This window comes from Chiloscyllium punctatum, chromosome 24 (genome assembly GCF_047496795.1).
Source record: "Chiloscyllium punctatum isolate Juve2018m chromosome 24, sChiPun1.3, whole genome shotgun sequence".
NCBI lineage: Eukaryota > Metazoa > Chordata > Chondrichthyes > Orectolobiformes > Hemiscylliidae > Chiloscyllium > Chiloscyllium punctatum.
The window spans coordinates 74,456,578-74,482,912 of NC_092762.1; positions in this window are offsets into that span (position 1 = coordinate 74,456,578).

Genomic DNA, 26,335 nt, shown 5'->3' on the forward strand with positions numbered 1-26,335 from the left:
ACTATATAACAGTTAAATTATTAAGCAAGAAGAAAATGCAAGTTCGTAAGAACATTGAAAGTTGTGTGTGTAGTGTATACAATCTTTTCCATTTTTCTTATATCTTGGTTCTTGCTTTCCCAATCTATTGTTATTAAGCCATTCAGCTCATCAATTCCAAGCGGTCTACAGTCTCATCCGGGATAATGGACTGAACTTTTCCAATGACTGAGATTAGGTTAACTGGCCTCTCATTTACCATTTTCTGCCTCCTTCCCTTCTTAAACAGAGTGTTACATTAACTATTTTTCAATCCTTCCAACACTCAACTGATTCCTGAAAAATCACTACCAATGCCTCCACAATCCCCACAGCAACATTCTTCAGAACCATGGAATGTAGTCTAGGTGATTTATCCACCTTCAGACCTTCCAGCATCACTTCTCCTTAGTGATAGTCACTACACTCACCTGTTTCCCTTGACTCTCTTGAAGTTCTGGAATGCTTCTAGTGTCTTCCACCATGATGGCTGATGCAAACTACCTACTGAGTTCCTCTGCTATTTCTTTGTTCTCTATTACTAATTCTCCAGCCTTGTTTTCCAGCAGTCCAATGCCCATCCTTGCCTCTGTCTTTCCTTTATATATCTAAAGAACTCTTGCAATCAAGCTAGCCTTAAACACAATATCAAGGTTACTCTGTCCTTCTGGATGTGCCACATTATCTGAAGCTCAGATTTCCAGCTGTTCAACTCTGAGCTGAAGTTCCTCCAAGCTGCAGACACTTAGTGCAGATGTGATCACTGTGGCTCACAATGGGACCCACCAGTTCCCACATCATGCATGGACCACACATCACCTGTGTGTTCATTTCTAATATAATTAATTAAGTTTTGTTTATTGTTGAGAAATATTATTCTTGGATCGTCCCTAAATTATTACACTCCTTTCTGAATCTTCTACTAGTGAAGACTGAGGAATTTGCAACAGCAACAGTATGTGATGGATGGCAGTTATAGGAAGAGGGGAAAAATCTCAGATACAGTCACATAGATTGGTTAACTCCAGGAAGGGTAAGAGAGGTAGGCAGCTAGTGCAAGAGTCTTTTGTGGATATACCCATTTCAAACAGATATGCTGTTTTGGAAAAGGTAGGGGGTGATGGATTCTCAGGGGAACCTAGCACGAACAGCCAAGTTTCTGGTATTGAGACTGGCTATAATGTAACGAGGCGTACGTCGGCTTTCAAGAGATCAATAGTGTTAGGGGATTCTGTAGTTTGAGGTACAGACAGACGTTTCTGTGGCCAGCAGCAATAAAGCAGAATGGTGTGTTGCTTCCCTGGTTCCAGGATCAAGGATGTCTTAGAGAGGGTGCAGAATGTTCTCACAGGGGAGAGGGGCCAGCAAGAGGTCATTGTCCACATTGGAACCAATGACAGAGGAAGGGAAAAGTATGAGATTCTGAAGGGAGATTATAGGGAGTTAGGCAGAAATTTAAAAAGGAGGTCCTCAAGAGTAGTAATATCTGGATTACTCCCAGTGCTACGAGCTAGTAAGGGCAGGAATAGGAGGACAGAGCAGATGAATGCATGGCTGAGTAGCTGGTGTATGGGAGAAGGATTCTCATTTTTGGATCATTGGAATCTCTTTTGGGGTAGAAGTGACCTGTACAAGAAGGACGGATTGTACCTAAATTGGAAGGGAACTAATATACTGGCAGGGAAATTTGCTTGAGCTGCTCAGGAGGATTTAAACTAGTAAGGTGGGGGAGTGGGACCCAGGGAGATAGTGAGGAAAGAGATCAATCTGAGATGGGTACAGTTGAGAACAGAAGCAAGTCAAACAGTCAGGGCAGGCAGGGACAAGGGAGGACTAATAAATTAAAGTGCATTTATTTCAATGCAAGGGGCCTAACAGGGAAGGCTGATGAACTTAGGGCATGGTTAGGAACATGGGACTGGGATATCATAGCAGTTGCAGAAACATGGTTCAGGGATGGGCAGGACTGACAGCTTAATGTTCTAGGATACAAATGCTACAGGAAGGATAGAATGGTAGGCAAAAGAGGAGGGGGAGTGGCATTTTTGATAAGGGATAGTATTACAACTGTGCTGAGGGAGGATATTCCCGGAAATACATCCAGGGAAGTTATTTGGGTGGAGCTGAGAAATAAGAAAGGGATGATCACCTTATTGGGATTGTATTATAGACGCCTTAATAGTCAGAGGGAAATCAAGAAACAAACTTGTAAGGAGATTAGATTACTTACAGTGTGGAAACAGGCCCTTCGGCCCAACAAGTACACACTGACCCGCCGAAGCGCAACCCACCCAGACCCATTCCCCTACATTTACCCCTTCACCTAAAACTAAGGGCAGTTTAAAATGGCCAATTCACCTAACCTGCACATTTTTGGACTGTGGGAGGAAACCGGGGCACCCGGAGGAAACCCACACAGACACAGGGAGAATGTGCAAACTCCACAGAGACAGTTGCCTGAGGGGGTAAATGAACCCGGGTCTCTGGCGCTGTGAGGCAGCAGTGCTAACTACCGTGCCACAGTGCCGCCCAGGGATCTCAGCTATCTGTAAGAATAATACGGTGGTGATGGTAGGGGATTTTAACTTTCCAAACATAGACTGGGATTGCCTTAGTGTTAAAGGTTTTGATGGAGAAGAATTTGTTAAGTGCGTACAAGACAATTTTCTGATTCAGTATGTGGATGTACCTACTAGAGAAGGTGCAAAATTTGACCTACTCTTGGGAAATAAGCCAGGGCAGGTGAGTGAGGTATCAGTGGGGGAGTACTTTGAGGCCAGTGACGATAATTCTATTAGATTTAAAATAATGATGGAAAAGGATAGACCAGATCTATAAGTTGAAGTTCTAAATTAGAGAAAGGCCAATTTTGACGGTATTAGGCAAGAACTTTCAAAAGCTGATTGAGGGCATATGTTCATAGGGACGGCTGGAAAATGGGAAGCCTTCATAAATGAATAACAAGAATTCAGAGAAAGTATATTCCTGTCAGGGTGAAAGGAAACAAGAAGGAAGCATATGTAAGGTATAGACAGGATAGATCGAGTGAATCCTTAGAAGAGTATAAAGGAAATAGGAGTATACTTAAGATAGCAATCAGGAGGGCAAAAAGGGGACATGAGATAGCTTTGGCAAATAGGGTTAAGGAGAATCCAAAGGGTTTTTACAAAAACATTAAGGACAAAAGGGTAACTACAGAGAGAATAGGGCCCCTCAAAGATCTACAAGGCGGCCTTTCTGTGGAGCTGCAGAAAATGGGGAAGATACTAAATGAGTATTTTGCATCAGTATTGACTGTGGAAAAGGATATGGAAGATATAGACTGTAGGGAAATAGATGGTGACGTCTTGCAAAATGTCCAGATTACAGAGGAGGAAGTGCTGGATGTCTTGAAACGGTTAAAGGTGGATAAATCCCCAGCACCTGATCAGGTATGCCTGAGAACTCTATGGAAGCTAGATAAGTGATTGCTGGGCCTCTTGCTGAGATATTTGTATCATCGATAGTCACAGGTGAGGTGCCGGAAGACTGGAGGTTGGCTAACGTAGTGCCACTGTTTAAGAAGGCTGGTAAGGACAAGCCAGGGAACTATAGACCAGTGAGCCTGACGTCAGTGCTGGGCAAGTTGTTGGAGGGAATCCTGAAGGACAGGATGTGCATGTATTTAGAAAGGCAAGGACTGATTAGGGATAATCAACATGGCTTTGTGCGTGGGAAATCATGTTTCACAAACTTGATTGAGTTTTTTGAAGAAGTAACAAAGAGGATTGATGAGGGCAGAGCAGTAGATGTGATCTATATGGATTTCAGTAAGGCGTTCGACAAGGTTCCCCATGGGAGACTGATCAGCAAGATTAAATCTCATGGAATACAGGGAGAAGTAGCCATTTGGATGCAGAACTGGCTCAAAGGTACAAGGGTTGTGAAGGGTTGTTTTTCAGACTGGAGACCTGTGACCAGTGGAGTGCCACAAGGATCGGTGCTGGGTCCTCTACTTTTTGTCATTTACATAAATGATTTGGATGCGAACATAAAAGGTACAGTTAGTAAGTTTGTAGATGACACCAAAATTGGAAGTGTAGTGGATAGCAAAGAGGGTTACCTCAGATTACAACAGTAGTTAGCACTGCTGCCTCACAGCGCCAGAGACCTGGGTTCAATTCCCGCCTCAGGCGACTGACTGTGTGGAGTTTGCACGTTCTCCCCGTGTCTGCGTGGGTTTCCTCCGGGTGCTCCGGTTTCCTCCCACAGTCCAAAGATGTGCAGGTCAGGTGAATTGGCCATGCTAAATTGCCCATAGTGTTAGGTAAGGGGTAAATGTATGGGTGGGTTGCGCTTCAGCGGGGCGGTGTGGACTTGTTGGGCCGAAGGGCCTGTTTCCACACTGTAAGTAATCTAATCTAATCTTGACCAGATGGGCCAATGGGCTGAGAAGTGGCAGATGGAGTTTAATTCAGATAAATATGAGGTGCTGCATTTTGGGAAAGCAAATCTTAGCAGGACTTATACACTTAATGGTAAGGTCCTAGGGAGTGTTGCTGAACAAAGAGACCTTGAAGTGCAGGTTCATAGTTCCTTGAAAGTGGAGTCGCAGGTAGATAGGATAGTGAAGAATGTGTTTGGTATGCTTTCTTTTATTGGTCAGAGTATTGAGTACTGGAGTTGGGAGGTCATGTTGCGGCTGTACGTGACATTGGTTAGGCCACTGCTGGAATAGTGCGTGCAATTCTGGTCTCCTCCCTATTGGAAAGACGTTGTGAAACTTGAAAGGGTTCAGAAAAGATTTACAAGGATGTTGCCAGGGTTGGAGGATTTGAGCGAAAGGGAGAGGTTGACCAGGCTGGGGCTGTTTTCCCTGGAGTGTCGGAGGCTGAGGGTTGACCCTTATAGAGGTTTACAAAATTATGAGGGGCATGGATAGAGTAAATAGACAAAGTCTTTTCCCTGAGGTCAGGGAGTCCAGAACTAGAGAGCATAGGTTTAGGGTGAGAGGGGAAAGATATAAAAGAGACCTAAGGGACAATGTTTTTACACAGAGGGTGGTACGGGTATGGAACGAGCAGCCTGAGGAAGTGGTGGGGGCTGGTACAATTGCAACATTTAAGAGGCACTTGGATGGGTATATGAGTAGGAAGGGTTTAGAGGGATATGGGCCGGGTGCTGGCAGGTGGAACTAGATTGGGTTGGGATGTCTGGTTGGCGTGGACAGGTTGGACCAATGGGTCTGTTTCCATGCTGTACATCTCTATGACTAGTCCCTTACCAACCAATCAGACCATGGCTCTCAGTGACACCAATTTCTAAAAAGAAAAGAAATAAATGTGAAGACTGGAATGATCATTATCTCTGGCTTTATGTAGTTTTCACTGCTATTGGCATTGTTCTTCCCCTACTTAGGTGAGTCCAGACATGCTCCCTGCCTAATGTTGGATTTCCTGATAAACAAGTGCCTGTGTCAAATCTTGATCTGGAGTTTGGTGTGACCTTCCTGCCTTAAAATCCTTCCTTTCCAACATCTGCCAATGAACTTATGGACATTATGATGCCAGTGTTCCTTTTCCTCAAAGAGAACAGACCTCAGGCCACACTTCCCAGTCTGCCTCACTGTGATGGTGACCCCAGTCCTCTCTTCCCAGTCTGCCTCAGTGTGACGGTGACCCCAGGCCTCTCTTCCCAATCTTCCCCACAGTGACGGTGACCCCAGGCCTCTCTTCCCAGTCTGCCTCAGTGTGACGGTGACCCTAGGTCGTGTTGCTTTTTTTTAATTTCAAAAATATACTTTGTTCATTAAAAATACTTTTGTATATATACATAGTTACAAATGCAATTTGGTTCTGTGAAGTAGCATATCAAGGAAACAAAGAAAATTTAGGGTTTGACTCTATCCAAACAAACCAAAGACATCTCTTACACATACAAGACAACACTTACATGCAGCAGCTATCCTCAATGCATCACTCAGCACATCGTCCTTGACCTTGGAAAGTGCCAGTTCCAACGTTCGGTTGAGATCAACTCCTAGTCTGCCTCACTGTGACAGTGAACCCCTGGCCACATTTCCTCATCTACCTCACTGTGATGGTGACCTCAGAAGGTGCACAAAGAGAGCTCCGTGCTCAGCAGCCTGAAGGAAGAAGATGGCTCGATATCGTCATCTCAGGCTGACATCATGAGGATCAGCAAACCCTTCTATGCTAGTCTGTATAACGCGAAGCCAAACGACAGCACAGCCTCCCAGTTGTTCCTGTCCACTATCACAGAGGTCTTAGATGACAGAACATGGGAGAGGCTGGACCAACCGCTATCTCTGGATGAGCTGACCAAGGCCCTCAAGTCCTTCAAAAAGAATAAAACTCCTGGAAGCGACAGCTTACCAGTCGAGCTCTATTCTGCTCTGTGGGACTTGATTGGCCAGGACCTGCTGGAGGTGTATGTCAGTATGCTTCGGGCAGGTACCATGAATGAATCCATGAGGAAAGGCATCATCACCCTCGTCTACAAGCAGAAGGGGGAGAGGGAGGAACTCAGAAATTGGAGACCAATCTCACTATTGAATGCAGATTACAAAATTTTGTCAAAGGTTATCGCCGACCGGGTCAGGTCTACTCTGGGGTCGTAGATTCACCCTGACAAAACCTGTGCTGTATCGGGCAGGAAGAACGCTGAGAGTCTCACACTCCTCAGGGATACGATCGCCTATGTGCAGGACAGAGGGTTGGACACCTGCCTCATCAGCCTGGACCAGGAGAAAGCCTTTGACAGGATATCACACACATATATGAGAGATGTTCTCTCCAAAATGGGCTTTGGGGAGGGAATCTGCAATTGGATCAGACTGCTCTACACCAACATTGTCAGTGCAGTCTCAATCAATGGGTGGAAATTAGATAGCTTCCCAGTCAGATCTGGAGTCAGGCAGGGCTGCCCTCTCGCTCCTATGTACTGCAGAGAGTCATTTGCCGAGTCCATCAGGAAGGATGCGAGCCTGAGAGGGGTGACTATTCCTGGCAGTGGGGCCTGCAGGTTAAGGCCTCCCTGTACATGGATGACATCGCCATTTTCTGCTCGGATCCGCTGTCCATGCACAGACTCATGTGCATATGTTACCAGTTCGAATGGGCCTCGGGGGCCAAGGTCAACCGAAGCAAGAGCGAGGCCATGCTCTTCAGGAACTGGGCCGACCAATCCTTGATCCCATTCACCGTCAGGTCTGACCACCTGAAGGTGCTGGGTATTTGGTTCGGGGGGGCTGGGGCATGCGCCAAGTCTTGGGAGGAGCGTATCAGCAAAGTGAGGCAGAAACTGGGCAGATGGAAGCTACGGTCGCTCTCCATCGCGGGAAAAAACCTGGTCATCAGGTGTGAGGCACTGTCATTGCTGTTATACGTGGCACAGGTCTGGCCTATTCCCAGAACCTGTGCCATTGCAGTCACCCGGGCCATCTTCCAATTTATATGGAGATCAAAGATGTACCGGGTCTGAAGGGACTCGATGTATAAAGATCTGGGCATTGGGGGAGAAAACACACCCAATGCCACACTCACCCTGATGGCCACCTTTGTGTATGGCTGCATCAAGCTGTGCGTGGATCCCCGGTACGCAAACACCAAGTGTCACTACGTACTGAGGTTCTACCTGTCCCCGGTGTTGCGAAGGATGGGCCTGGCCTCGCTGCCGCGGTACACTCCGAGTAGTTGGACCTTTCCGTATCACCTGTCCTTCGTGGAGAAGTTTATGAAGAAAAACACCTTTGACCACAAGTCCATCAGGAAGTGGTCAGCACGTAGTGTTCTTGAGACCCTTCAGGAAAAGGAGAGGGCGGACCCTATCGAGCGGTTTCCTGAGCAGACTGTCAAAGCCATTTGGCAGAATGCCTCATCGCCAGAACTTTCCAACAAGCACCAAGACATGGCTTGGCTGGTGGTGAGAAGGGCTCTGCCTGTGAGATCCTTTATGCACGCCCGGACTCTCTGCCGCACCGCACGCTGCCCTCGAAGTGGCTGCGGGGGACGAGACTGTCACACACCTCCTTTTGGAATGTGCCTATGCAGAAGAAGTCTGGAGAGGAATGCAGTGGTGTTTGTTGAGGTTCGTTCCGAGCAGCGCCGTGGCGCGGGAGTCCGTGCTCTATGGTCTGTTCCCCGGGACGCACACCAAGACGAACATCAACTGCGCCTGGAGGATCATCAACTTGGTGAAGGACGCTCTCTGGGCGGTCCGAAACCTGTTGATCTTCCAGCTGAAGGAATTGACCCCGACTGAGTGTTGCAGACTGGCATGTTCCAAGGTCCAGGACTACGTGTTGAGGGACATGCTGAAGCTTGGGGCAGCTGTCGCCAAGGTGCGGTGGGGAAAGACCACCGTGTAACATCTGCCTGCCTAAGAAGAACAGGGGGGCCATGCAGTCATTTGGGCTCCACTGACGCCTCAGCAGAAGAGCTGGATAGTAAATGTACAGACTTTAATATAGGAAAAATAAATTTCAATGTCTGTGTGTAAAGAAATGTAATGTGTGCACAAGAATGGCATGATCAATTGTAAAGAGACCCAAATAATTTTATGAATAAAGTTTATTTTTGAAATAAAAAAAAACCTCAGATCACTACTCCCAGTCTGCCTCACTGAAACAGTGACCATAGGCCATTTTCCCAGTCTGTTGTTTCTCTGAACCTTCAAACAACTTTTCTTCACAATGCTCCTGCAAGCTCCATGGACACCATCCTCTTTCAAACTTTGTCCATGCAAGTGATCATCACCAAACCATCAGCCTCACCACTTTATCATGCTCGCTTTAGAATAAACTTACACACCATTCAATCCTTCAGGATTTCACTTTGGAGTTTAGGGACATTTATGACAATGGCAGAAAATTAAATCTGGAAGCAGCACTCTCAAATGATCACAACTATCTTTGAAACACGATGGTAAATTTGAACTCACAAATCTGTTGCTCGCAGAGGCAGTTGCCCAGATGTAACAGCAACTGTCTCTAGTTTGATTTTAGTTGGCCTGGAGGAGGGATCCGGATGTGTGAAAATTAAGGTACAAATGTGTGGAGACCTCATGTCCAGTCTCACCTTTTAGGGGAAGAGCAATGCTAGGAGCAGTGAAGTAGGTTCCCTTTCCAATCTGTCCTGGGGCACCTTGGAGAAGTCAGGTCCCTTTGTGAGAGGTGACCTGCTCTTTGGGATAGTTAAAGTGTGTTCTGAGATTACTAAAAGTAGACATAACAGTGAAAAAAAATGCATAAACTCATTAGAACTATGAAGCGAACTGGCAAAAAGTACGGTGAAATGTGCGAAAAAAGGTATTTAAAATCGCTGCCCTTTGTGAATATGAAAAAAGTCTGTGGAATATCATTGTTCGTCATTGCTTGCCATTTCATCCTTTCTATTCACAGAAGCCTGGGGAAGGGCTGTCTGTTTGATTTTACAACTTTCCAGTTTCTCAGTGGGGTGTCTACTACTTCACAATTTGATTGACAGCCGCAAGTAATTTTAAATTATTTGAAGCGGAACTACTAATTCCATTTTTATAAGGATTCAGCATTACGATGACCTGTTTGTTTTATAAATGATTATGTAGTTGAAGGAATGTAAATAAAGTGAATGGGATTTAATTAATTAGATTTTTAAATAAAATCTGCAATAGATTTACAGCTATTTTGTACTTCACCTTACCCAAGGTCATAAGTTGAATACTGGGATGTAGATGGGTTGGTGGGAGAGTGGTGATGGGTTGGTATGAATTGCCTCTAAATTGTCATAGGGGCTAGAAAGAACCATAAGAAATATATGGGAGATGAGGGATGGGAACTGGTGACTGATATGAGATTTTTTTTTTAAAAAGAGTTCGACAAAGTGTCTTCTGCCCGGCCTGCTCTGCATCGTTTCTGACAAAGCTCACCACGACTCCTGGAAACCTAACCACTCCCAGAAGAAAAAGACAAAGTTCTAGAACACTTTACCCTGGGTTGATTTTGAGGAAGTGTGGCAGAATCATGCAAGAAGTCCGGTAAAGCCTATCTTGATGTCAGTGGTGCTTCTTTTAACTAAATTCTGGATGTTGAGATGAGACTCTTGCTAGGCAGTGACACATTATCTATTAATGGGAATTGTTGCTTGTTAATTGTTATTCAGTAACATGCAGCTTACTATTGTTCCAATCACCACAAGCAAACTGGACACCTAGAAGTTTTAAGATGGAAGTCAGAAGGGCTACCTTGCTGCTTCAGCGCAGTGCTTACTCCAAAGTACCTCCATGTTGGACACAAGGCTCAGCATCTCAGGTCATGTTCCATAGATACCAGCCACACACACTTCAAGTTCATGACATTGGTACTTTATAGATACCAATCTCTTTGAATCCTCATCAAATATCTTGATCCAGTTACACTGCTGCACTTCAGTGATTTACTTTTTGATGCAACAGTAATTACCATTGTAATGCTGCAGCAAGGATACTTTAGGGTAGGTGAGAGCAAGTGAGGAAAATGTTGCAGGCAATTGTGAGAGTTACAGAGCATGAGCTTTGGTGGAAGGTGGGTACAGTAGCAGAGATAGAGTGCATATGAGGTACTGGAGAGAAAATAGTGTACTTTATCCTGGCGGAGTGGAGAAGGTCATTTGACCGTCTTGCTAAATTGTTGTGCATTCCTGCACTGACCCATATGGCAATCTCAAATCAGGCTGTAGCTTCCTTTGCTGGTCTTGAGGAAGAGAACATCCTGGGCCTGCATCCATCCTTCTAGGAGAACATCCAAGTCCATGAGTGAAAATGAGGTGCCAACTTTCTCCCTGTCTCCCATGTTTGGGAAAATATCAGGACCAAGGCAGCTTCCGAACAAAAGCGTGTCCAGCCACAAAGTGGTTCGTTAATTGTGATGCCAGCACGAGGGATGCAGGTTAATTCCAAGATATCCCAGCAGTAGTGAGTTGTTCTAGGTACGGTGAGTGATAGACTGAGGCTAGAATCAAAGGGGATAACGTAGAGGGCAAGTAGGTAGTTAGTGAGGGGAGTTTGGTAAGATATGGCAAGACGACTTGTTAGGTCTTGTGAGCAGAAACCCTTCATGAAACTCAGTGAAACTGACATCGTCAAAACTGTGACACAGTCATAATTTTCAACTATGTGGATAGCTCTTGAGTTCATAGCTGACTGTGGAAAGCAGATAGAAGTTTTCAACACTACATAAGCTCTATTTGTATTTTTTTTTCAAAGAAATAACAAGGGAATGAATCAGCAGTAGATTAGATAAATAGAACAGGCAATTTTATTGAGAAACATCCTCAGGTTTAGAAATCATATTGTAAAGAAATGCTATTTTAAATTTACCCTGTTAATATCTATATTAGAACTTAACTGTTGTATGTCATGATAAAAATATACATACATTGGCTGCATTTTTTTCTGATTTGAATTATTCATAAAGTTTTGGGTTATGTTTATTTTCCAATTAAAAATGAAATTGTTTTGTTCTGAGTTAGCTGATCTCAATTAGGTTTCTTGTGGGAGTTTTCCCATGATAAGAATGTATGCCAACATTCACTCAATATGTCACGTGATGGAAAGTTTGCTTCTTGGTCATGGTACAACTGTTACCTGATAAACTACATATACTCTTTCTGAAGAAGAATGACGTTTATCTGAAGGACAAGTAAGGATGCACTAGGATATGCTTGTTGGCCATATAAAGGTAAATTAGCATTTATGTCCTGTAACATGCATTAGAAATATTTCTTATTCACAATATTTGATTTGTCCAGTACCTCTAGTGTGAAAAAGAACCAATTAAAAAGTCAGTTGATATTTTTCCTTTGATAATCAAACAATTAGATGACAAAGTAGAAATAAAGAAGTAATCAAAAAGCTTGTGTGTATGCAACTCAAGCATAATAAGAAAAAGTGAAATGCTTTATAATCCAGAGATTTCACTTTGTGCAGTAGTCTGAATGGGTGATGGCACATTAACAGCCTGCATTACAGCTCTTTCAATAGTTATGGACATTCATTTTAATGCAAAATAAAAAATAAAAAGTTGTGAGAGACATAACACAAACTGCTGATTTGATATCACTCGTTCTACACTATCACATCAGGTCAAGACCGACACCAATGTTGTTTTTCACTACATGTCAAATTTACATTCAATAGACAATCGGTGCAGGAGTAGGCTATTCTGCCCTTCGAACCTGCACCACCATTCAATATGATCATGGCTGATCATCTTTAATCAGTATCCTGTTCCTGCCTTATCTCCATAACCCTTGATTCCACAATCCTTGAGAGCTCTATCCAACTCTTTCTTAAATGAATCCAGAGACTGGGCCTCCACTGCCCTCTGGGGCAGAGCATTCCACACAGCCACCACTCTCTGGGTGAAGAAGTTTCTCCTCATCTCTGTCCTAAATGGTCTACCCCGTATTTTTAAGCTGTGTCCTCTAGATCGGCACTCACCCATCAGCAGAAACATGTTTCCTGCCTGCAAAATGTCCAATCTTTTAATAATCTTATATGTCTCAATCAGATCCCCTCTTAGTCTTCTAAACTCAAGGGTATAAAAGCCCAGTCACTCCAGTCTTTCAGTGTAAGGTAATCCCGCCATTCCAGGAATTGACCTTGTGACCCTACGCTGCACTCCCTCAATAGCCAGAGTGTCTTTCCTCAAATTTGGAGACCAGAACTGCATACAGTACTCCAGGTGTGGTCTCACCAGGGCCCTGTACAGCTGCAGAAGAACCTCTTTACTTCTATACTCAATCCCTCTTGTTATGAAGGCCAGCATGCTATTAGCCTTCTTCACTACCTGCTGTACCTGCTTGCTTACCTTCATTATAATTGAATGTTTACCATTAATATTGATGTACAATTGAAGCTGAGAGATCTGTTATGAAGAACTACAGCAGTGAATACTTCTAAAGATTGAACAGTTTAAAATCGTTACATTTCTTAACCAGCTCAGGAGACTGAGATTGAACCTATGGGTTGAGAGTACTGTGAAATTCAAATATTTGCCTAAATATAGGTAGGTGTTTTATTTAATATGCTTTTTTTGAAATCCTGGTGCAGAAACTTCTGAGTAATAGTGACCACGTTTTTCCATTCCAAGTGCACATTTGATCAAAGAATTTGTCTTTAACTTGAACTTGAAAATTATGATAAATATTTGCTGGGTTGCTATGTGTTTTTCAACTAGAGAAAAGGGAACCGGAACAACAGTGATCAGTAGCATGCCAAACCACAGACTTTATGCAAAAATGTTATGTCCTATAGCAAGCCTTCATCTGTTCCCCAGCTAGAAATGGCAATAAGTTTATCATGTGTGTGTAAGACTGATGTGGACTGGATCTTACAGAATACTGTAGTCCCAGCGTCTTCCCACTTAGAGTCATTGGGTCATACAGATGTACAGCACAGAAACAGACACTTCTCAATTAAAATTCAGCAGAGTCATCACAATCCAGACTGCTGCCCATAGTAGTTTAACCCTGGCAATGCAAGACTTTAAAGTGAGACTTATTAACACTTTTCTGAAAAAGGTGTCTTGTCTTAAATAGCTTCTGTTTAATGAGATGACTGGTAGCTTTGTAGACTGAGCAGTCACAGCCAGGAGTGCAGTTCCGTCACACCAAAGAGCCTAGGAAGATCTGACATCGGGGGCCTTGTTCATGAGTAAAGGGGTCCTGGTTATCGAGGACTTGAAGTGAGATTAAAAAGAACAATGATTTTAAGCGTGGATGCCTGAGATTGGGCCAGGGTCAGGATAAGGAGGCTTCCCCAACCCCGCCTGAAAAATAAATGACACAGCTAAAGCTGTTGGGCTCCCTCCACAGTATAAACTGGTCACTTAAGTGCCTCAATAGGCCTAGGTATGAGCAGGCTATTCAATGCCTCTCCTGCCCCTTCCTGACCTCCCCTGAAACTTCAGAATGTCCTCACATCTCCAGTCTTCAAACCCAGATAAAGTTCAGCCCTCTCTTTCTGCCAATGGCAAACTGGAAAATACTTTTACCATATGTGCTGCTAAGATTGCTACATATTGGAAGCACTAGCTTTCGGAGCAAAGCTCCTTCATCAGGTGGTTGTGGAGTACACAGTTGTAAGACACAGAATTTATAGCAAAAGTTTACAGTGTGATGTAACTGAAATTATACATGGAAAAATACCTTGATTGTCTGTTAAGTGTCTCATCTGTTGGAATGACTATGTTAGTTTCACTTCTTTCATAAGTAAATCACAAACATTTTTTTAAAAGTTACATTCTCCGGTGAACTTTAACAACTGGTGGATTAGTGGTGCTGGAAGAGCACAGCAGTTCAGGCAGCATCCAACGAGCAGCAAGATCGACGTTTCAGGCAAAAGCCCTTCATCAGGAATAAAGGCAGTGAGCCTGAAGCGTGGAGAGATAAGCTAGAAGAGGGTGGGGGTGGGGAGAAAGTAGCATAGAGTACAATGGGTGAGTGGGGGAGGAGATGAAGGTGATAGGTCAAGGAGGAGAGGGTGGAGTGGATAGGTGGAAAAGAAGATAGGCAGGTCGGACAAGTCATGGGGACAGTTACTGAGCTGGAAGTTTAGAACTAGGGTGAGGTGGGGGAAGGGGAAATGAGGAAACTGTTGAAGTCCACATTGATGCCCTGGGGTTGAAGTTTTCCGAGGCGGAAGATGAGGCGTTCTTCCTCCAGGCGTCTGGTGGTGAGGGAGCAGCGGTGAAGGAGGCCCAGGACCTCCATGTCCTCGGCAGAGTGGGAGGGGGAGTTGAAATGTTGGGCCACGGGGAGGTTTGGTTGATTGGTGCGGGTGTCTCAGAGATGTTCCCTAAAGCGCTCTGCTAGGAGGCGCCCAGTCTCCCCAATGTAGAGGAGACCACATCGGGAGCAACGGATACAATAAATGATATTAGTGGATGTGCAGGTGAAACTTTGATGGATGTGGAAGGCTCCTTTAGGGCCTTGGATAGAGGTGAGGGAGGAGGTGTGGGCACAGGTTTTACAGTTCCTGCGGTGGCAGGGGAAAGTGCCAGAATGGGAGGGTGGGTCGTAGGGGGGTGTGGACCTGACCAGGTAGTCACGGAGGGAACGGTCTTTGCGGAAGGCGGAAAGGGGTGGGGAGGGAAATATATCCCTGGTGGTGGGGTCTTTTTGGAGGTGGCGGAAATGTCGGCGGATGATTTGGTTGGTGAAGGTTTGTAGGGTGGAAGGTGAGCACTAGGGGTGTTCTGTCCTTGTTATGGTTGGAGGGGTGGGGTCTGAGGGCGGAGGTGCGGGATATGGACGAGATGCGTTGGAGGGAATCTTTAACCACGTGGGAAGGGAAATTGCGGTCTCTAAAGAGGGAGGCCATCTGGTGTGTTCTATGGTGGAACTGGTCCTCCTGGGAGCAGATACGGCGGAGGCGGAAAAATTGGGAATACGGGATGGCATTTTTGCAAGAGGTAGGGTGGGAAGAGGTGTAATCCAGGTAGCTATGGGAGTCGGTGGGTTTGTAAAAAATGTCAGTGTCAAGTCGGTCGTCACTAATAGAGATGGAGAGGTCCAGGAAGGGGAGCGAGGTGTCAGAGATAGTCCAGGTAAATTTAAGGTCAGGGTGGAATGTGTTGGTGAAGTTGATGAATTGCTCAACCTCCTCGCGGGAGCATGAGGTGGCGCCAATGCAATCATCAATGTAGCGGAGGAAGAGGTGGGGAGTGGTGCCGGTGTAATTACGGAAGATCAACTGTTCTACATAGCCAACAAAGAGACAGGCATAGCTGGGGCCCATACGTGTGCCCATGGCTACGCCTTTGGTCTGGAGAAAGTGGGAGGATTCAAAGGAGAAACTGTAAAGGGTGAGGACAAGTTCGGCCAAACGAATGAGAGTGTCAGTGGAAAGGTACTGTTGGGACGTCTGGAGAGGAAAAAACGGAGGGCTTGGAGGCCCTGGTCATGGCGAATGGAGGTGTAGAGGGATTGGATATCCATGGTGAAGATGAGGCGTTGGGGGCCGGGGAAACGGAAGTCTTGGAGGAGGTGGAGGGTGTGGGTGGTGTCTCGAACGTATGTGGGGAGTTCCTGGACTAGGGGGGATAGGACAGTGTCAATCTAGGTAGAGATGAGTTCAGTGGGGCAGGAGCATGCTGAGATAATGGGTCGGCCAGGGTTGTCAGCCCAGATAATGCGTTGAAGGTGATAGCCCCCCGTGTGCTGCTGTCTGTGCCATAATGTTTAGACTGATTGTATTCTAAAAAATGAATTGATAGAATCTTACATGGATTCATGCGGTTTTTGAGCAAAGTACAATGTAACTCTGCAAGCACAAATTCATCCCACAATTTCATCCCATGTATGTGTGCATGTGATTTTGTGTGTGTTTGTGTGTGTGTGGGGGTGGGGGGGGGGGTGCAGGGCATAGTGGGTATTTGTGGGAGACAGCGTATCTGTCTGTGTGTGAGTGTAAAGAGGTCTAAGTCTGTGAGAGGATGCATGTGTGAGTGTGGGAGTGTATGCGTCTGTAGGTGTGTGTGTGTGTATGTATAGGAGTGTCTGTGTGTGTGTGTGTGTATATATATAGGAGTGTCTGTGTGTATGCATAGGGCAATGGGTCATCTATAGTGTGACATGAATGGGGTACGATGCTCAACTCATCGACCGCCAGTTCTGACATGCCACAGCGAGAAACCATAATGACCTCCTCAGGAGACATGATTTGGAGATGCCGGTGTTGGACTGGGGTGTACAAAGTTAAAAATCACACAACACCAGGTTATAGTCCAACAGGTTTAATTGGAAGCACACTAACTTTCGGAGCGACGTTCCTTCATCAGGTGATTGTGGAGGGCTCAGGAGACAGACACGTGCTGCAACCGGCAGGGTACCCTTTGTTGTCCAGTACTTCCAAGGAGCCAAAAAACTACACCATGTTCTTTGCGCCATGCAACACATTATCAATGAGGATGAACACGTTGCCAAGACCTTCCCCACACCTCCACTTCTCGTCTTTAATCAACCACCAAAACTAAAACAGATCATGGTTCGTAGCAAACTGTCAGGCTTTCAGGACAACTCCATACAACCCTGTCACGGTAGGTGCTGCAAGACATGTCAGAGTGTGGACATGGATACCACCATTACCCATGGGGACACATCCCACCATGTAGGTGGCAGGTACTCATGCGACTCAGCCAACGTTGTCTATCTCATATGCTAAAGGCAAGGATGCCCTGAGGCATGGTACATTGGTGAAACTGAGCAGAGGCTATGGCAACGGATGAGTGGGCACCGCACAACAATCAACAGACAGCAATGTTCCCTCCCAGTTGGGGAACACTTCAGTGGTCCAGGACATTCAACCCTGGACCTTCGGGTGACCATCCTCCAAGGCAGACTTTGGGACAGGCAGCAGCGAAAAGTGGCCGAGCGGAGCCTAATAGCTAAGTTCTGTACCCAGAGGGATGGCCTTAACCAGGAACCCATTGCACTATACACACATAGGCACTCCTACAAAAACACACAGGCACTTCTATACACACATACACACACACACACACTCCCACACTCTCACATGCTCTTTCTCACAGACACTCACAACTCCACCTCCCCCCCGTTTCCCCCCCCCCCCCCCCCCCCCACACACACAGAGATTTGTGGGGTGAATTTATGCTTGCAGAGTTACATTGTACTTTGCTCAAAAACTGCATGAATCCATGTAAGATTCTGTCAATTCATTTTTTAGAATAGAATCAGTCTAAACACGATGGCATAGACAGCAGCACACAGGGGGATAACACCTTCAACACATTATCTGAGCTGACACCAATTATTAAAGTTCATCGGAGAATGTAACTTTTAAAAATGTTTTGTGATTTACATATGAAAGAAGTAAAACTAACAGTCATTCTAACAGATGAGAGACTTAAACAATCAAGGTATTTTTCAATATATAATTTAAGTTTCATCACACTGTAAACTTTTGCTATAAATTCTGTGTCTTGCAACTGTGTACTCCACAACCACCTGATGAAGGAACAGCGCTCCGAAAGATAGTTATTCCAATTAAACCTGTTGGACTATAATCTGGTGTTGCGTGATTTTTAACTTTGTACACCCCAGTCCAACACCAGCATCCCCAAATCATATATGTTGGATGTTATGTTCAGTCATTTGATATCTTTCCCATTAAAATCCAATGCAAACTTTCACAAATTAATATAATACTGCCCTCTGGAGGGGAATTTGGATTCAATTAAACTACTCAAAGAATATGTTTTATCTAAGTATGCAAATTGAAATTGTATATTATAGTTTGAATAATGAGCTCTTCACTATATATATTATGGGCAGAGTTTTACCCTTCTGTTGTGGTGTGAGCAATGTCAAGAAACGTGGCAAAAAAAAAGAATAATAAAGTCAGAAATGTTAACATCGAGAAAGATGTTTTGTGATTTTTAAAATCTTTCTTTCTCCCCCTCAAGCCTTAAATGGCAATTTCAGAATCTTGTATTTGCATGACCACTACCTTATTTTCATCACATTAAGTTCCCAACTTGCCTTGCTTAAATGCTACCAAGTCTTCTCTCTTCCTGAGGAACTATATGTTTCAAATTCCCGATAGGCAAATCACAATGGATGGGTACAGAAGACCAAATGCTTTTCATGACCATCACCCAAAAGGTTCTTCATAATAACAATCCTGCATGCTACGTGGCCACCATCTTGCTTGACCCTTCATTCATGCAAATCTACTCTGACAAAACTCTAGGCTCACCACATTCACAATAACTGTTCTCAGATCAACTCACATTCCATTTCAGCCCTCCAATGTCAGTCGTAGTTCAGGGACATCTATGATATCTATGCTTCTAACAGGTTGTTTTGTGTGCAGGGACACACAAATGTCTTGCACTTAGGCATGTTGTGTCTTGTAGCTGCTAGCTGGTTTTCCTAGTACCCACTGACATTGTACTTATTTGAAGGCTGCTAGCCTTTATCTAGTACACATTGCTTTCATAATTCTCAGCCGCTGACCTATGTGCTCCCAGTATCTGTATTGGTCCTAATTCATTCTAAGCAAACAGGGTTAGAGGGTGCTGCTCTCTGTGGCTTGCATTCCTTTGCAGGACAGAGGGAGGTTCTGGCAGCTTGTAATGATGGGGAGCACGGAACAATCAAGAGACTGGATATGTCATGGAGCACTGCACCATGATAACGTCACACCTACAGCATATGCCAACAGTTTTATGCAGCAAACAGACTGCACATGCTTCAAGTATATGGTACAGGAAGTGGTATGTATTTATGATGTCACTGCCTTGTAATCCAGTTTCCACTTTGACAATATTTTCCTTCATGTTGTGTGGCACTACCACTGTGCTTAGTGGGATACAATTCAAACAGATCTAGGAACTCAAAGCCGGGCATCCATGAGGTATGTCAGCCATCAGCAGTAGCAGATTATTATTAAATTGCAATCTGCAAACTAATAGCTTGGTGTATCTCCCATTCTACCATTGCCATCAGGCCAGGAGATCAACCATAGTTCAATTAAGAGTGTAGAAGGGCAGTCTATGAGCAGCACCAAGCATACTTAAAAGTTTCAATCTGTTGAAGTTACAACAGATGCCTACTTGCTTGCAAGGTGTTAGTCTTCAACCAGAAAAACTAACCACACTGAATATCCCACTATCTATATCCTGGTGTTTACTGCTGGTTTAAAATAGAACTGGACCAGCCATATAAATAATGTGCCAACAAGAGCAGGATGGTGTATTCTGTGGCGAGTAAGTCACCTTCTGTGCCCACAATGCCTGTAGTCCAAAGTCTACAAAGGCAGAGCTCATGAGTCTGATGGAATACTGTCCACTTGCCTGGCTGAATGCAGCTCCAGCAACACTCAAACAGCTTGACACCATCCAAGAAAACATAACCTGTATGATTCACTTCCCATCACCACCTTCAACATGCACTGTCTCCTCACCGTACCCTACTTTGTCTCATTCAGGCTCCTCAATAACCTCTACTACCCAGGACAAAAGCAACAGGTGAATGGGCACACCATTACTTGCAGTTTCCCCTCCCAGCCACACACTATCCTGACTTGGAACTATATTGCTGTTCCTTCTCTGACACTGGATCAAAATCTGGCACCTCCCTTTCTAACAGCACTGTGGATGTCCCTATGTCCCAAGGATGATTCAAGAAGGCAGCTCAAATCCATCTCCTGCAGAGCAATGAGGAATGAGAAATGAGAAGAAATGCTGGCCAAACCACCCATCCTAAGAATGATGTAAAAATAGAACAAGTGGCCATGTGTGAAAGTCAAAGGAGATCATAGAACATAGAACATAGAACATAGAACAATACAGCACAGAACAGGCCCTTCGGCCCACGATGTTGTGCCGAACTTCTATCCTAGATTAAGCACCCATCCATGTACCTATCCAAATGCCGCTTAAAGGTCGCCAATGAATCTGACTCTACCACTCCCTCGGGCAGCGCATTCCATGCCCCCACCATTCTCTGGGTAAAGAACCCACCCCTGACATCTCTCCTATACCTTCCACCCTTCACCTTAAATTTATGTCTCCTTGTAACACTCTGTTGTACCCGGGGAAAAAGTTTCTGACTGTCTACTCTATCTATTCCTCTGATCATCTTATAAACCTCGATCAAGTCACCCCTCATCCTTCGCCGTTCCAACGAGAAAAGGCCGAGAACTCTCAACCTATCCTCGTACGACCTACTCTCCATTCCAGGCAACATCCTGGTAAATCTTCTCTGCACCCTCTCCAAAGCTTCCACATCTTTCCTAAAGTGAGGCGACCAGAACTGCACACAGTACTCCAAAAGTGGCCTAACCAAAGTCCTGTACAGCTGCAACATCACCTCACGACTCTTGAATTCAATCCCTCTGCTAATGAACGATAATACTCCATAGGCCTTCTTACAAACTCAAAAAAAAAAGAATTTTTTTTGAAGAGAAGTACTTGTTCAAGACCTCTCCTATCTCTTCCGACTCAATACACAGTCTCCCACCACTGTCCTTGATCGGACCTACCCTCGTTCTCGTCATTCTCAGGTTTCTCACATACGCATAGAATGCCTTGGGGTTATCCTTGATCCTATCCGCCAGGGATTTTTCATGCCCTCTCTTAGCTCTCCTAATCCCTTTCTTCAGGTCCCTTCTGGCTATCCTGTATCCCTCCACTGCTCTGTCTGAACCTTGTTTCCTCAACCTTATGTAAGCCTCCTTCTTCCTCTTTACTAGACATTCAACCTCCCTCGTCAACCAAGGCTCCCTCACACGACCATTTCTTTCCTGCCTGATCGGTACATACATATCAAGGACACGTCGTATCTGCTCCTTGAAAAAGTCCCACATTTCCACCACATCCTTCCCTGACAGCCTATGCTCCCAACGTATGCTCCTCAAATCCTGTCTTACAGCATCGTAATTTCCCTTCCCCCAATTGTAAAAACTTCCTTGTTGTGCGCACCTATCTCTCTCCATAACCAAGGTGAAAGTCACAGAATTGTGGTCGCCATCACCAAAATGTTCACCCACTAACAAGCCCACCACTTGTCCCGGTTCATTACCGAGTACCAAATCCAATATGGCCTCCCCTCTGGTTGGACAATCTACATACTGCGTTAGAAAAGCTTCCTGGACACACTGCACAAACACCGCCCCATCCAATCTACTTGATCTAAAGAGCTTCCAATCAATATTTGGGAAGTTGAAGTCGCCCATGACTACGACCCTGTGGCTTCTGCACCTTTCCAAAATCTGTTTCCCAATCTGTTTCTCCACATCTCTGCTGCTATTGGGGGGCCTATAATAAACACCCAACAAGGTGACTGCACCTTTCCTATTTCTGACTTCAGCCCATACTACCTCCAGAGGCAGATCCCCCTCAAACTTCCTTTCTGCAGCCGTTATACCATTTCTAATTAGCAATGCCACCCCCCCTCCTTTTTTACCACCCTCCCTAATCTTACTGAAACATCTGTAACCAGGAACCTCCAACAGCCATTCCTGTCCCTCATCTATCAGTTTTTGGAGAGGTGAAGGGGGTCTATGGACAGTCACGGTACTGCTACAATCAGTCAAGAAGCTCATCCTATTCCATTCCAGGTGGTTGGCTGTAGCCACTTGAGCAATTAGTCCGAACATTGTCAAGGGATCCATATTATTGCAATACAGGGACTGGGCCACAGTCTGTACTGCAAGCCAAACATAACCCTTTTTGGAAATTTAAAGTGGGCCATTGGGTTGCTGTGGAGACATCAGTCCAGGAGATGTCCTGCATTGATGCAAAGGGAGGGAGTAAACATGATGGTAGTGGATAGAAGTGCAGTTAATGATGATTGAAAAGCAGATGTGTTGAAGTGGCCTCATTGAGTGAGCAAAAGGCACAGTGCAGGAAAGTTAATAGTTTGAGAGGGTGGGATAGATGAGAACCATTAAGTAGACATGATGCATGCAAGAGTGAACTTTGGTAAGAGGCATGCACAGTGCCTGAATTAGAGTGTGTCGTATCATAGCCAAATGAGTGTGAGGTAGCAGGGAGGAATTGATTGCATTTCCTTGAAGAGTGTTGAAGATTACTGACCTCTTCCTTCATAGTAGGGTGTTCTACATCATCTTGAACCTGAGCTGCAGGCTGACTAGAGCGATGCAACTAGACTAAATGTTGATCCCCAGAAAAAAAACGATCTTTTCCTGTACCAGCCTGTCCCACCAATACTTCCAGATTAATCCTATGGGGTATGGCATCAGTGATACCAGTTGACACCACAGTGTGAGGGTCAATTTTGTCTTTCAGTGTCTGGGATTTAAATGTGGCACCAACATTGTGAACACCACCAGGTCCAGCAGTACCAAGAGTTTCTGCTTCTCCAGCTACACAATACCACAGGAAAGATGCCAACGAACCTGGCTACATAATTAACAAAGTGAAGAGTGAAAGGTCATTTGAGAAACCTGAAACTCTTAGTCGTGGTGGACTGGGCAATCTCACTGAACAAAAAAGCATTAACTGATAAAGGGAAAATTCCTCCCTATGTTAATAAGGAGACTTAAGATCCATTTCTTATGTGAATCCATTGGTATCTAAGAGTACCAAGTGATACACATATTTGATGTATTGTTGACACTAATCAACTGGGCATTTTTTTTTCTAAAAATTCCTTTAAAGGCTTGTCCAAGAAAGGTTGCACTTATAATTTCAGCAGGAAATAAACTGGCAGAAATAATCTGAATACACATCTGCAAAAATGTTCAAGGTTTCATCACATATGCAAGATTGTTACACTTGTGAATAATGAATCTTTCATTGTTATCATGTTTCACAGATTTAGAATAAATAATCTACTTTGTGACAATTAGATCTGACAGACCAGCAATTTGCTAAGTTTGATCTTTGAATTATACAGTTAACTGATCTTCATAGGATGTTTTAAATGGGTGCTAAATAGACCTTATTTGTTCTGAATTAAACAGGGGAGAAAGAATGAAAGTACTTGCATTTATATAATGGTTTTCACAACTAATCACATCCTAAAAGCTTTAATGTTAATGAAATTCTTTTGAAATGTAGTCACTGCTGCAATATGGGAAGTATGGCAGCCAACTTATACATTATAAGCTTTGTAATAGGTTGAAGACGAGTTCGGATAAATAGTGGCCAGGATATTGTGGAGAACTCTTCAGCATCCACTTGAGAGGACAAATGGGGTCTTGAGGGTGTAATGTCAGTCTAGGGGAACAAAACATAACTTGATTATGATTGCTATTAATTCTTGTTGAAAAATGCAAATGTGTGGATACTAGGTGGATATTGGACAATGTTGAGGCACTTATATAGAATATCAACACTTAATACATTGGTTTATATATGAAAAATGGGCACTCAAGAAAAAACGTGGAGGGTTGCAAGTATTTGATTGCTATACTTCAGATGAGTCTGAATCTTTTAAGAAAGAACTAATGTACAGGATACAATTTAATACAAACACATTCCACAATGCTGTTTATAAATATGCAATAATAAATAGGATTTTAAAATTTGCTCCATCATTATGTCCTCTGCCTTACTAAATATGACTTTTCACCTATCCACTCCAAACATAATTTCTTTCTCAAACTCATGAAGTGCAGGGTTGATAGAACATATTGTAATTAGGATTTGATTCTATTGATGCAGAGAGTACCTTGCTTAACTGGATGGATTTCAAAAACTTTTTTTCTAAATAAAATATAATTAACATTTATATTTTAAGCATTAATCATACTTTTCCAGTTTACTCCCTTATACATTTGCTGTAATCAAGTTGAAAACATTGATTTGAAACATGTTAATAATTTATATCAGCCAGTTTTAAAATTCGAGGCATTGATGGCATGATTACATTTGGAGAAACAATGAAACTAAAGCAAAACTTATCTCTGCATACATTCCTTCCCCATCAGAAATACAACACTACCAAAAAGCTGAAAACACAATTGGTCAAATTCTCAACCTTTCTGAAGTACCTTCTTTAGAAAACTAATTGCTTAATTACTGTTTCAGTTATTAACAGGACTGTGACTGTATCCACATATGGACTGCATCAGTCCAAGAAGGCAGCTCAAAGACAAGTAGAAAGGAGGAACAAATGCTGACCTAAGTTATGATCCTTACCTCCTGTTGAAATAGTAATAAAACCACATTCTAAACTTGGGATCCAACAATAGCTTGAAGAGCTTCCTGTCAGTTCTTTGTGTGTCACTGGTGAACAGACACCCTCTTGATTGGGACAGGTCTTATCTAATTCCTATGCAACTTGACCCTCAACCCTCTATTCAGGCTACAAATATAACCTGCAGACCTCTTGAGTTTTGTACTGTGTGCCTAAAAAAAAATAAATCTGTGAGGAGGATAAAATCAGTGCAAATAATGAGAAAATCATCAGCTGAAACTTCAAACAGCTCTATGTCTAAAGTTGGCAGAGTCCTTTCATAATGTAATTGCTGATGCATTACACAAAGATGTTTTCTAAGATCGGACAAAAGTTATAGAATTTCTAGGTGTATTAGGCTTCATATGTGAACCAAACTATGGATTCTTTCAGATAAATATGAATGCTGTCATGAACAAATTATCAAAGTTGACAAATATATATGCTTACCTACAGCAGCCCATAAAACCTTTGTTTTTGTATTGGTTTTTCAAATGGTCAGTTTTCATTCTCTTAATGACTTATAATCACATTTGTCCATTTTTTCTGACATTGTCATCTCCCATCTCCTTAAGGGATAATTTTGAGAAGAATTTACTATGTGACATCCTAAGAACATACTCCAGACATTCCAGACTTTGCTATTTATAGTAAAATTTGATGTTCAAAAGACATATCCTGCCTATCTGGGTCTTCAAAACATTCAAGGAGCATTCATTGATGATAAATAATTTGGCTATGTGGAATTAATATTATACATTACTCTGTTTTTTTCAACTTGATTGATGTAAAAGTGCTTTGTAATTTTTCCTGGTACTATAAGAGAACTATTACAATAATATAAACTACAGTAGAAATCCATAAAATGTTACTTTTGCACTTGTTGATTTTTTTAAAAGAATTTGTCGATTTGGAAAGTTAGTTAAATAAATAAATTTGAACATATTTTTCGAATGCATATTTTTCATTCTATTTCTGACTCATTAATTTTTACTGCCATAAAAATTTGCACGTCTATGTTGAGCAATGGAATTGCATCAAAAAGTATGAGGAAACTGACTCTCAATATGATGTAAACTCTTTATTTATTTGCTACTGACTGACATTAATACCAAAAACTATAGATGGCACTCTCCTCTTATACTGCAAGTCTTTATTTTGCTTTTCTGATTGGCAATGACTAGCAATATCTGTGTATTTTATCTAATGCTGTATACAGGACTGCAGATAACTTAAAAAAACAATGTTCACTGTGCATCTTCTAGACATTTAGTATTTGTCGGAAGAATTAAAAAATGTCAGCAGTAGAAGAGGTTACATTAACAAGAAAGCCCATTCAGGTAATTATATAAAAGTCATCTCCCAAATTAATCACCGTTGAAATAGAGATGTGCAACACCCTGAAAAATACTGCTGGGAACTAGATGCTCCTGGCTTCTGAAATAACTCCATGGAAGCCAGTATCCCATCACCAAAGCACTCTTTATTTACATGTGGAAAGTCCTTAACACTGATCCTTGACACTCCCTGAGAGCCAGCTCTCAGAGTGTGAGAATCCCTGACAATCTTATTTTTTATCTGTTTCAATCAGGGAACTCATATTCTAGGAGACCCACTTGGCTGACCTC